This window comes from Schistocerca nitens, chromosome 4, assembly GCF_023898315.1.
Source record: "Schistocerca nitens isolate TAMUIC-IGC-003100 chromosome 4, iqSchNite1.1, whole genome shotgun sequence".
Taxonomy (NCBI): Eukaryota; Metazoa; Arthropoda; class Insecta; order Orthoptera; family Acrididae; genus Schistocerca; species Schistocerca nitens.
Genome location: NC_064617.1, coordinates 987,803,195 through 987,815,461, shown reverse-complemented (window position 1 = coordinate 987,815,461; position 12,267 = coordinate 987,803,195). Strand labels below are relative to the sequence as shown.

At 41.5% G+C, this 12,267-nt stretch overlaps 1 protein-coding gene across 2 annotated transcripts in view; it reads left to right on the top strand.

The window, feature by feature from the left end:
* Positions 1 to 12,267, top strand: part of LOC126253702 (CD151 antigen-like) — a 247,146-nt gene that overhangs the window by 37,284 nt on the left and 197,595 nt on the right. For both annotated transcript variants that reach the window (XR_007546017.1, XM_049955229.1), the window contains exon 2: positions 4,725 to 4,762. The gene's annotated coding sequence lies outside the window, so the exon portion shown is untranslated. The remainder of the gene's footprint in view (positions 1 to 4,724; positions 4,763 to 12,267) is intronic.

Here is a 12,267-nt window from a genome sequence, read left to right as displayed (position 1 = left end):
ATGGAATTCCCGTTGCACTGTTAATGTTATCATATCTGCTTTTAATTACACGGAACGTTGTTTTGACTTTCCTATATGCCGAGTCAGTCCTCCCGACTATAATTTCTTTTTCGATTTCTTCACAATTTTCATGCAGCCATTTAGTCTTAGCTTCCCTGTACTTCCTATTTATTTTATTCCTCAGCGACTTGTATTTCTGTATTCCTGAGTTTCCCAGAACATTTGTTCTTCCTCCTCTCATCGATCAACTGAAGTGTGTCTTCTGTTACCCACTGTTTCTACGATTCCGCAAAGTCTGTTAATTGTCATCGTGCGGCCATCATCACATTGGAAAGCTTTTCACATGAATCCTCTGAGAACAAATGACAGCTATAACAATGCACTGCCTGTTTATGCTTTGTGTTCGGCATACTTGTACATATCGCTATCGCATGACTTTTGTCGCCCCATTGTATTATTCCGCCACATCCGTATCTGTACAAAGCTGTAGGTGGTGCGCCGGTTTTGGAAGCTCTGAGCGTTAGGCCTTAACAACGCAAATATACTGTTTTGCGAGAATGAATACGTTCCGTCGCTGTACACGCTAAATTTTTTAGACTACAATATACATGGCAATTACATCGAAATGCCCTTATTTTCAGTTTGCTCCCGACGCATAATTAAATTTTATTTCCTTCTTAAAAATGTTTTATGTCAAGTTTTGAAAAAAAAAGATTATGTACCAAAAAGCTGTTTCGCGAGAGCCGCTATGGTGACACGAATGTCTGCGTTCAGTATCCATCCGGGTCGTATGGAACGTGTCTGGGAGGGATGGTGCTGATGACTGCCACCATCCTAGTTCCCGCACTGCCGTGGCGAAGACCCTGACCATCGTGTAAATCCACTGGTGTGATGTCAGGAGAAAGCCAGTTCGTGGGTCTATCACGTCCAATCCAGTCTCCTGGAAATGTTAAATTCAGAATTGTCAGAGCATCCAACGGTCTGTGAGGTGGAAAACAAAGTACATCATCTCTAGCTACGTCATTCCTGTGACTGTCTCCTCAGCAAAGGGTGACGCAGTTTTCTTGCATGTGAGGCCACACCACAAATTCACTTTCGGACTATCACGCACCTTTTCGTGATACTAAGGGCTGGGTTTAAGCGGTCGCTTAGGGGCACCAAGCTGAAACCCCGATGGAGGCGCCCTTAGTGCAAAATTTTTAAGCCAAGTGTATCGTAATTAGTAGCGAAAACAATCCATTTCCACGCTCAATGGATTTAGATGCATTTTCAAGGGCTTATCAAGAGCCGAAGTAACGGCAAGTAATGTACAAGGGAAGGAAAACGTTGAGGAGGGAGGAGGGGAGGTGTTGCGTCAAATATGTCGTTTGTATGGAAAAATGCTCTCGAACCGGTCTTGCTGTTACTGCGTAGGGCCGCCGTCCTTGTCATCGGGCTTTGCGGCCTGTGGATCTGCACCTTTTATGAATACGCAACGCATTTTTAAGGATCATGTGAATAGTTTCACTGACATCTGAAGTTCCGTGAATCCTGACGAATTGGTTTGCCAGGACTTGGTTGCCATGCTAGGCAGACATTCTCACTTAACCCTAGGACGCCCAAGCCTTTTTTTCTAACTTGGATGCGTAAGGGGAGGGTTCGGCGAGCCCACAGGTATTAAATAAGTTTACTGACGAAAAATCACAACTTTCAAAATGGTTTAAGTATTTTAACTAAGGCATCGGTTTATAAATGTTAATTGTTATAAATATTGGATTGAGTGAATAAAAAATTGACATATTACAATACAAAATACAGATGTGTTCATATACAATAGACTACTCTGAGTCCTCAACTTCAAGGAAAGAGACACACTTCACAATTTTTTCTGGATGTGTGTTACACACGTTTATGACATTTTCCACAATACTGTTTTGGTTTACTCAGATTGTTGTACTTCTGCTTTTTTGTTTTAGCTTTTCTTACACAAGTATGGCACCGACCTTTCCTTGCCATAATAACCTTGTAAACTGGCCGACCCATTAGGTCTGACCAAAGATCGTGTACACTGACAGAATTGTCCTTATTTGCCCCCATAAATATCAGGATTCCTATAAAGGCATATAATTCTTTCTCATTACTCAAAGTAACATTTCGCCTAACTGCCTTTTCATCTGAATGTGTTACTATAAAATCCACGAGTCACGCGTAAGAAGTAACTTCAAAGCTTTCCAGGTGAATGGCAAACAGCAGCTGGAGTTACTCCTGCCTGCCCTATTACTATATTAGCAACACACCTCCGAGGAATTCTTCCAGACTTGGCCACAATGACATCCTGATGGTCACTGCCTGAAGCTGCGCTGTCTTCGTCTTCTCCATCATCCACATCTCTTTCCCGATCTGAATCATACTCCACAACACCATCCTCATACTCACTTTCACTCCCCAAGTCAGAATCTTCATCTAAAATTTCATTCGGACCTCTTTCTAAAGACGAGTCACGTATTCTTTTAGTCATTTTTAAGTCTGGGTGTGAACAGTAGGGAACTGCACTAACTCACTGCAAGTTTACAAGATAAATAACAGCTGACTGACATCAACAATCACTTCCTGTGAAAGTAAACCGATTGTTGTGAATATCAAGAATACCAACCAACAAGCAACTAACTTGCATTGTTGCAGAGATGAGAAATACGAAATCCTACTAAAGGACATTTTCTATAGCATGGAAGCTTAAGGGAGGGGGGGGGGGGTTGTTGGACCCATAATAAGTTTATTTTTCTTTCAAAGCAGGAATTTTCTATAAAATATATTGACACTAACGTTTCATAAAATAGCCAACAAACAATAACTCAAATGGAATATGTAGTATGAAAGTTGCTTGAGTAAAAGCAGGGGACATAATAAAATTGTGGGTGCAACGAACCACACCCCCCCCCCCCTTCCTTAGGCGTCCTGGGGCTAATCTTAAGGCACACGCTGACTCCTGCGTGACTCTTCAGAATGCTGCCAAGTGTCCAGGAACTGCCTATGCCGTGCTTTTATCCTCATGGCGTCTGGTGCTACGTTCATGTAAACACAACGAAACTGTCTTTGCACCATAACAATGGATTTAAACACTGCGCACCAAAGCGCGGGTTTGTGCCTTCTGAAATGACGCCATTTTCGCTTGGACGGACAACAATGAATACGCCCCAAACGTTGACAACTTAAGCTGCAACTTTAGGTCCTTCTGCACACAACAGACGTCAGATCTGAAACAGTTACTATTTTTAAACCGCTTCAAAAAATGACATTTCGGTGTAGAGACTCTGTAAAATTTCCTGGAAATAGATAACAGGACTCCAAACTAGTTTATCCATAACTTCCTGTTACTCGCCAGTTTCGGATTTTGTGCTGCGATGGGCGTTAGCGGCAACAACTGAAACTGGAAATGTACTACAGAGAGCGTTGTGTATGACGGCCGGGCCAAATAAAGGAACTGCTGAGGAAGCAAATGAAATTAAGCCTGTGTAACATTTGGCAACTGAGTACACTCGTACCTCAAGACACTGAGAATTGGTACTGAGACATTTCGGGTTTCCCCTAATCAGAAGTAAAATTGTCCCCACCCCGAAGGTTGGTCTGAACTCCAAAGTGCTTTAGGTAGGTATACTCGTGTAGGTGGTGTTGAGATTCTGGAGAATGTCAGGACGCTGACGGGAGGGTTGCGTTACGTGACTCACCTAGCGCAGCCAAGTCGCCTGTCATCTGATGTTGACCTGTTCTCACTGCGATTACTCGTGTTGTAGCGGACTTCGTGCCTTTACGGCTTCCTAATCTTACACTGCTTGCGTTTTGTTTTCGTGACGCGCTGTGTAGGCTGCAAGAGTGCTTTGGTTTCCTGTGAGTGTTATCTCGTGAGGGTGTCCATAACCAACAGGGGAAATATTTACGTTTTACGATAGGTGAACAAAGGAATAGCCTACGTTGTGCATAAATAAGAGGAGCTAATGAAAACCTTTCATTGTGGAAACTGCTTAATCAGTAAAGTCAGCCCTATTGAAGTTGATTTTTATGATGTAATGACGTTCAGGGTGAATAGAACTTATTACAGCATACCTTCCGACTGCGATTTAAGACTAGACTTCGTCCTGTATTTGTTGTTCACTGCATAAAGGTGCCGTTGGTACTGTCCTTGAAATAAGTGGTTCCTGTTGCCTCTTATCACGCGTTTGGTACGTGATACAGTTTTCGTATGATAAAATGAGTATGTGCGTCTAAGAATAGATAAAATTGTGAAACATACAGTGGTTATCACCTCAGTTTGACCTGTCTAGCGAAGAATCGGAACATACTGTTGTATCAAAGTTAAATGTGAACTTTGAGAAAGAGAAAGGTGCCACAGAAATATAATAAAAATGAGGACAAGCGTAATACAGACACGGCGAAAGACACAGGTCGACAATCCCCGCTAGAAGAGACTGGTATTACCGGAGAGGGTAAACAGAATTGTTGAGCAGCATGTCTAAACTGCAGGTAGTATGTGCGAAATGATTTGTTACGAAATGGGGTGTTATTACTGAACATTTGGGTTAAAACTCCTTGGTAGCCTGAACGAAATTTCTGCCACGATTTTACTATTTGTAGTGTAAACATGTAAGTTACGTGAATTACTTTAACCTACGCCATTGAATTCTCCATGCTACATATGTTTTAGCATGAACTGAGAAATTGATCACTTATTAAATTTTCTCTCTTTACAGATTTTAGAGAGATCCCGCTCGAACTGAAACCGCTGCACGTAAGTATCTTTTACTCATATTTCACACTGTTAAATTTCTAAGATAATTCTTCTCGGCATATTAAAAAAAATAGCCGTCTGGTAAACTCCACTGGGTTTGGATCGCTATATGACCGACTCTACATTCCGAAAATGTGTGTGTGCCGCTGTTACATGACCAGAGAAGTATTTCTGAATGAAGATGTTGATGTGGTTAGTAGGGACTTGACACCCTGTCCCAATTCGTTAACTTAGAACTGGACGAAAAGACTTGAGCTCTACAAAGGGCCAATATCTAAGACTCCTCATACGATCTGTAGCACAACTTTACGCTAGCACAGGAAAGGTTCAGTTAATGAAAGGACTAGGCCACAATTCTCAAACATGATTGACTTTATTACAATATAACTCTGAGCAAGTTTCATTCCTTGGTACTTCTTTTAAAAAAATGTGCGAAATATACATACAGAATCATTGCGCTACCAGACTTGATCTTAAGCCAGTGTAGACAAACATCAGCTCATTTAGCATTAAACTTTTAGGCAAGCTGTTAAAATAATAAGACTAAAATATATTTTACCAAATGGTAATATTTAAACAAGCACTATCAAAGCAATCATAATCCAATAAGCCTGGTACTTCAACTAGAAAAGTAACTAAATAACTAGGCCAGAATATAACCTTAGACCTTATTCTAAGCTGGCATCTACCAATAAGCTCACGATTTTTTTTTAAAAAAAAAAAACAGTATAAAATTTTAAGACAAAGTTTCTCATAAGAACATTACTCTAATTAAATATAGAAACCTCTAAAATTAAAGTTGACAAGTGAACGACTTTAGAGTTTTCTACAATAGTTCAACACAGGATCATTAAACAAACTCGTGGTTTTAAAATTAAGCCACCACTCACGCAACTGCAAATGCACCAAGACATAATGGTTATAATTGCAGGCGTATACTCAAAGCAGGATTACACAGCTTACCTTTCATTACACGTCAACTGCCGCCCTTGGTACGAGCCCTTTTACTCTCCAACAATCAACACGCCTCCTCAGGGAGGTCGTTGTACACACGGGAGGGAACACAAAGTAACAAGACGAGCGTCTGAAAAACACAGACAGATGGTGTTAAGTCAACAAGCCTCAAACACACCTTCATACGTGCTTCAGGAATACAGGCCAGACAATAATGACAATTTAAACTGTGGCCTGGAAAACGTCAAGCAACCAATTGGTCCAGTAAATAAAGTAAATTTTACCACACTTGATAAATCATCAAAATACGGGGATTTCACTCCTAAGGAAATCGTTCAGGACTGGCGGTTGGCAATAGCCATAGCATAGATTGAAGCAGCTGACGAGAATTTCGAATGAGGCAGCGAGAGGCAGCAATACATTAAATCACGTTGTTAGCACAGTTCGTAGGCTGAAATTTTGCTCACAAAAAAAAAAAAAAAACCCTTGCTTCCAATACCGTCGTGAGCAGAAACAAGGCTGTCTACTCAGAGTCCCAACAACCAATGAACGTCAGAATCGCTACCGCCAGTAGCAACAGCCTCAGTTGTACGGCTTTTAGTGTCGCCCAGCGTGCTTCAAAACACAGTGCATGCACGACTCACGCCTCCTAGAGGCTCCGTGTTCACTCTTCTCTTTCTGTGCCTCGCCTCAGGCGCGCGCTATATAAGCAAACTTTACGCCAGACGCGATCGATAACCGCTAGGTCGATGTGCACACATCACTGTCTTAGGATAGGGGACGAGAAATCTGAAAAATGCTGGGATTTTGTACAAAGAACTAAATTCAACAATGTGCCCTGCCCTCGAGCGTAGCTAATGAAAGATGCAGGGAAAGCTATAAATTGTGTATGAGCGTGTCAGAATGCCACTGGACTCGCTAGACATAAATTCTGGCGATTTTTACTACTAACACTACGAAAAATGGGCGTTTTTTCTGGTGAGGAAATAATGAATCGAAAATAACTCTCACGAAGACATTGTGCAGCAATGTCTGTCCAACAATAATAAACTGAGGCCCTGCGGTGGCCACCCGATTGCGGAAAACTTGCTGTTTTATTGCACAGCCTTCATTCGTAGACGTAGCACAGCGATTTCCCTCATGATAAAGCATCAGCTGTTAGAAGAGGTGCGGCTCACTTAGTATACAGCGGTTCATCCAACCCACTAAGGAGCATTGGGGTAGTCAAATTTCCAATATGACACACCATTAACGTCACGGGAAAAGCGTCCTACCTTCGATATGCAGCCATACAACTTGAATGTCTACTGCAAACTGCTCAACCTTGCTGCAAAGTAATGTTCTGTTGGTTGACGACTGGGCTGAAAGGAAAATTTGCAGGTCCTCGTCCACTTGCTGTTCTGTTGAACACTAGACCAAAAATGTGCTATTGGGATACTGTGCTCCAGATACCAATACTTTCAATATGAGCAGGTTCCTCATGAAAGAAAACTGCATTACGGGACACAGATATAAATTGGATCTTGGTATTGTTTGCATAATACTGGAGTTCTCTGGTGCCCTATGCAAAGAGTACAATTCACTTTTTGCAAGGCGTTTCAATGAAACTTAGAATTCCGGACCACCACAGTAATGATGGTTATCATGATACAGATTAGTGAACTGGTTGTTTTACGGCACATTTTGTAAGACTTTTGGCCATTACGAACCATTCTAGTACCTTCCAGTACGCACTCTGGCACTCGTGTGAGGTATCATTATGCCAACAAAGACTATGCCCTGCTTCATCTTGTATGGACTTAATGTTCATTCGTTGAAACTTTGACAGATGCGACATTTTAAATAGCTACATTTGTCTTACCTGACTGGAAGCGCATAGTTCGGAATATTCCCCAGATTAATCTCTGGACTACACTAGCCCACTTACTGCTTGTTAAAATATTTTATTTGGGTAAGTTCCTCCATCGTCGAAATGACCGTTTTGTGTAATGGGTAATACCGAAAATAAATTTTACGATTAAATATATTCTGGTATGCATTACAAAAGTCATGGAGGTACAAATACGTTGGGTAGAAAACGTAATTTACGCATTACAGTTGCGGCGGAAGTTTCCACTATCAACGGAATGAAAATTCTGAGGTCCAGTAGACAATACTGAGCAGTCGCTACGCAGAGCTGTGACTCGAAATTCAGGCAACGAGAAACGGACACAGCCAGCCATCTATATGGAACAGTCCGTTACTGCTCTAGGACACAGTCATCTACGTATATGGAACAGTCCGTTACTGCTCTATTCATATACATTGGCATCCCACGCGTCACCTATCTGTCTGCAATGGCATCGCTACCCTCCACTGCCCGTGTAAAACTGATGGTTGGCGTTACCGTCACCGCGTGCTTAAGTCACTGATCAGTGTTTTTTGGTTAGAGCAAAGGCTTTTGAACTTCTAAGTTTATCTAGCCAGAATGATCTACGGCAAAACAAGCGCATACATCGTCTAACGATGAAGACCCAACAGAACTTGATTTGGTGAATAATAATGGATAAACTGAAAGAACCAGAGGTTGTACAGAGTTTCAGGGAGAGCATAAGGGAACAATTGACAGGAATGGGGGAAAGAAATACAGTAGAAGAAGAATGGGTAGCTTTGAGGGATGAAGTAGTGAAGGCAGCAGAGGATCAAGTAGGTAAAAAGACGAGGGCTAGTAGAAATCCTTGGGTAACAGAAGAAATATTGCATTTAATTGATGAAAGGAGAAAATATAAAAATTCAGTAAATGAAGCAGGCAAAAAGGAATACAAACGTCTCAAAAATGAGATCGGCAGGAAGTGCAAAATGGCTAAGCAGGGATGGCTAGAGGACAAATGTAAGGATGTAGAGGCTTATCTTACTAGGGGTAAGATAGATACTGCCTACAGGAAAATTAAAGAGACCTTTGGAGATAAGAGAACCACTTGTATGAATATCAAGAGCTCAGATGGCAACCCAGTTCTAAGCAAAGAAGGGAAGGCAGAAAGGTGGAAGGAGTATATAGAGGGTCTATACAAGGGCGATGTACTTGAGGACAATATTATGGAAATGGAAGAGGATGTAGATGAAGATGAAATGGGAGATAAGATACTGCGTGAAGAGTTTGACAGAGCACTGAAAGACCTGAGTCGAAACAAGGCCCCCGGAGTAGACAACATTCCATCAGAACTACTGGCGGCCTTGGGAGAGCCAGTCCTGACAAAACTCTACCATCTGGTGAGCAAGATGTATGAGACAGGCGAAATACCCTCAGACTTCAAGAAGAATATAATAATTCCAATCCCAAAGAAAGCAGGTGTTGACAGATGTGAAAATTACCGAACTATCAGTTTAATAAGCCACGGCTGCAAAATACTAACGCGAATTCTTTACAGACGAATGGAAAAACTAGTAGAAGCCGACCTCGGGGAAGATCAGTTTGGATTCCGTAGAAATACTGGAACACGTGAGGCAATACTGACCTTACGACTTATGTTAGAAGAAAGATTAAGGAAAGGCAAACCTACGTTTCTAGCATTTATAGACTTAGAGAAAGCTTTTGACAATGTTAACTGGAATACTCTCTTTCAAATTCTAAAGGTGGCAGGGGTAAAACACAGGGAGCGAAAGGCTATTTACAACTTGTACAGAAACCAGATGGCAGTTATAAGAGTCGAGGGACATGAAAGGGAAGCAGTGGTTGGGAAGGGAGTAAGACAGGGTTGTATATTCTCCCCGATGTTATTCAATCTGTATATTGAGCAAGCAGTAAAGGAAACAAAAGAAAAATTCGGAGTAGGTATTAAAATCCATGGAGAAGAAAAAAAACTTTGAGGTTTGCCGATGACATTGTAATTCTGTCAGAGACAACAAAGGACTTGGAAGAGCAGTTGAACGGAATGGATGGTGTCTTGAAGGGAGGATATAAGATGAACATCAACAAAAGCAAAACGAGGATAATGGAATGTAGTCGAATTAAGTCGGGTGATGTTGAGGGTATTAGATTAGGAAATGAGACACTTAAAGTAGTAAAGGAGTTTTGCTATTTGGGGAGCAAAATAACTGATGATGGTCGAAGTAGAGAGGATATAAAATGTAGACTGGCAATGGCAAGGAAAGCGTTTCTGAAGAAGAGAAATTTGTTAACATCGAGTATAGATTTAAGTGTTAGGAAGTCATTTCTGAAAGTATTTGTATGGAGTGTAGCCATGTATGGAAGTGAAACATGGACGGTAAATAGTTTGGACAAGAAGAGAATAGAAGCTTACGAAATGTGGTGCTACAGAAGAATGCTGAAGATTAGATGGGTAGATCACATAACTAATGAGGAGGTACTGAATAGGATTGGGGAGAAGAGGAGTTTGTGGCACAACTTGACTAGAAGAAGGGATCGGTTGGTAGGACATGTTCTGAGGCATCAAGGGATCACCAATTTAGTATTGGAGGGCAGCGTGGAGGGTAAAAATCGTAGGGGGAGACCAAGAGATGAATACACTAAGCAGATTCAGAAGGATGTAAGTTGCAGTAGGTACTGGGAGATGAAGCAGCTTGCACAGGATAGAGTAGCATGGAGAGCTGCATCAAACCAGTCTCAGGACTGAAGACAACAACAACAACAACAACAACAACAAGTTAATCACGAAAGATAGTTACCAAACATTATTCGATGTAATTGTATCCATATTTTGCAGCTTAAAACGTGACTGTATTCAAAACATTGGAAGTATGAACTTTTTCGTGTTTTATTAACTACACGATGCATTTTGGGTCCTGTGGGTCCGTCGTCAGGTGTAATTTGTCTTAATAGATGTTTTATTTCTTCTCCTGAATGAGGTGAAATGCATATTCCTGTTACGAAATTGTTTAATGTTAGGTTATGAATTTCGTAAGCGGAAAATATGTGCAAAATAGTGGAAAATGAACAATATAAACTTACATCATCCAAGGAAAGCATTTTTAACGTTTTAGTACGGGCAAACATTCTTTTCTCCGTCGTTTTAGTACATGTAGTTATTAGATTTGGTTTTTCTCGATCGTCTACATCAGAAGCAACTAGCTACTACCGGTGATTGCACTATAGAAATGAATTTGTAGGCGACACTTGAACATGTATTGTAATATTCTTAAGGTAAGCAACTGCCGCTAGAATCTGCATGAAACAAGTTGCCGATAATAGCAAAGCGCAGTTCTTCTCAGGAAAGAATCTACTGCAACATTTTAGCCTCTGTGTAGAGGCATTCGTGCGATTACAGCGTCCCAAACATTGCCGCTGAAAGAGGACTCACGTACTGAAATACCGAGACGACGAAACGCGGAAGATGACGCCAACAGAGTACTTTATGGCAACTTTTCGGCGAAATACGACGATGACGAATGTGACTCGTGAGTTCGCATTGCTAAGTTGCGCACAGCGGAAGTGCAGAGTCGGAGGAAATGAAACCGGTGGTCTGCGGTTTAGGAAAACTCCTGGGAACTTGGATTACGCAAGGGCAGTTGTGTGAAGAAATAGCTCTAATACTGTCCGTGAAGTCTCGGAGATGTAAAGCGTACGAAATTATAAGATAGCAGTTTCCCAGAAGCGTCTGAAATTAGCGCACATCTCTAGCGATCACTGTTGTCTGGTATCGATTTTTCAAGATGGGAGACTTCGCATGTCCTTAGGGGACACAAATGACATTTATAACTACAAACCGTGCGACATGGAGATGGTAGGAATTTTTCAGTTCTGTTCCGGAAAGACCTAAAAATTTTTAAAAAAGCTTGTCACTTCTGAATGAACCCACATGGTTTAAAGGTTAGCAGTTATAGAAGTTTCCTTGTAAAAAAAAAAAATGCACCACAGCTGCAGTTTATCTTATCACGTTGCTTTCAGGTGACTATTGCTTCGACACTGGAAAAGAATTGCTCTCGCTGTCAGACAAGCAGACCCGACACAAAATTGTAAGTTGGAGATCTTAGACGGCTAGCGTAAGAAGCTCAGGGCACTTCCACGGTAAAATGAAGAAACTGTAGACAGTATTGCTTTCCCCACAGGACTTTCGCAAGTCCGAGAGGCAACGCTAGGCAGACGTGCGATAAAGTAGGCCAGTGATGGACGAATGCTGCCCAAGTTAGCAGCACTGGAGGTTTCCGCCACTTCAGAAATACCGTTGCGTCAGCCCCTGGGTCTGTTGCCAGCGGAGTTTGGACTGTTTTCGTAAAGTGATCTCGGACACGCTCTATCTTTCTGTTGCGAAGAGTAAAGACAGTACTGTCGAATTTGCTTTACCTATGTAAGCTACATGTCGATCCGGACTGCAGTCGCGTCTTTTACAAACATCCATTGTCTGAGAAGAACGTTTCTTTTACCTAATAATCTAAAAGTGAAAAATAAATAAAAAAGGTCTAACCAAACTGCCAAGAACGCTTTGTGAAATTCACGTACACATTTTGGTAATGAAATGCGTCAGTTAAAAAAAAGTTAGTTCGTTCCACAATCTTAGATTGGTTTCGACGATCCCAACGAACTTCAAATCGATACGGAATATCGGATGGATAAT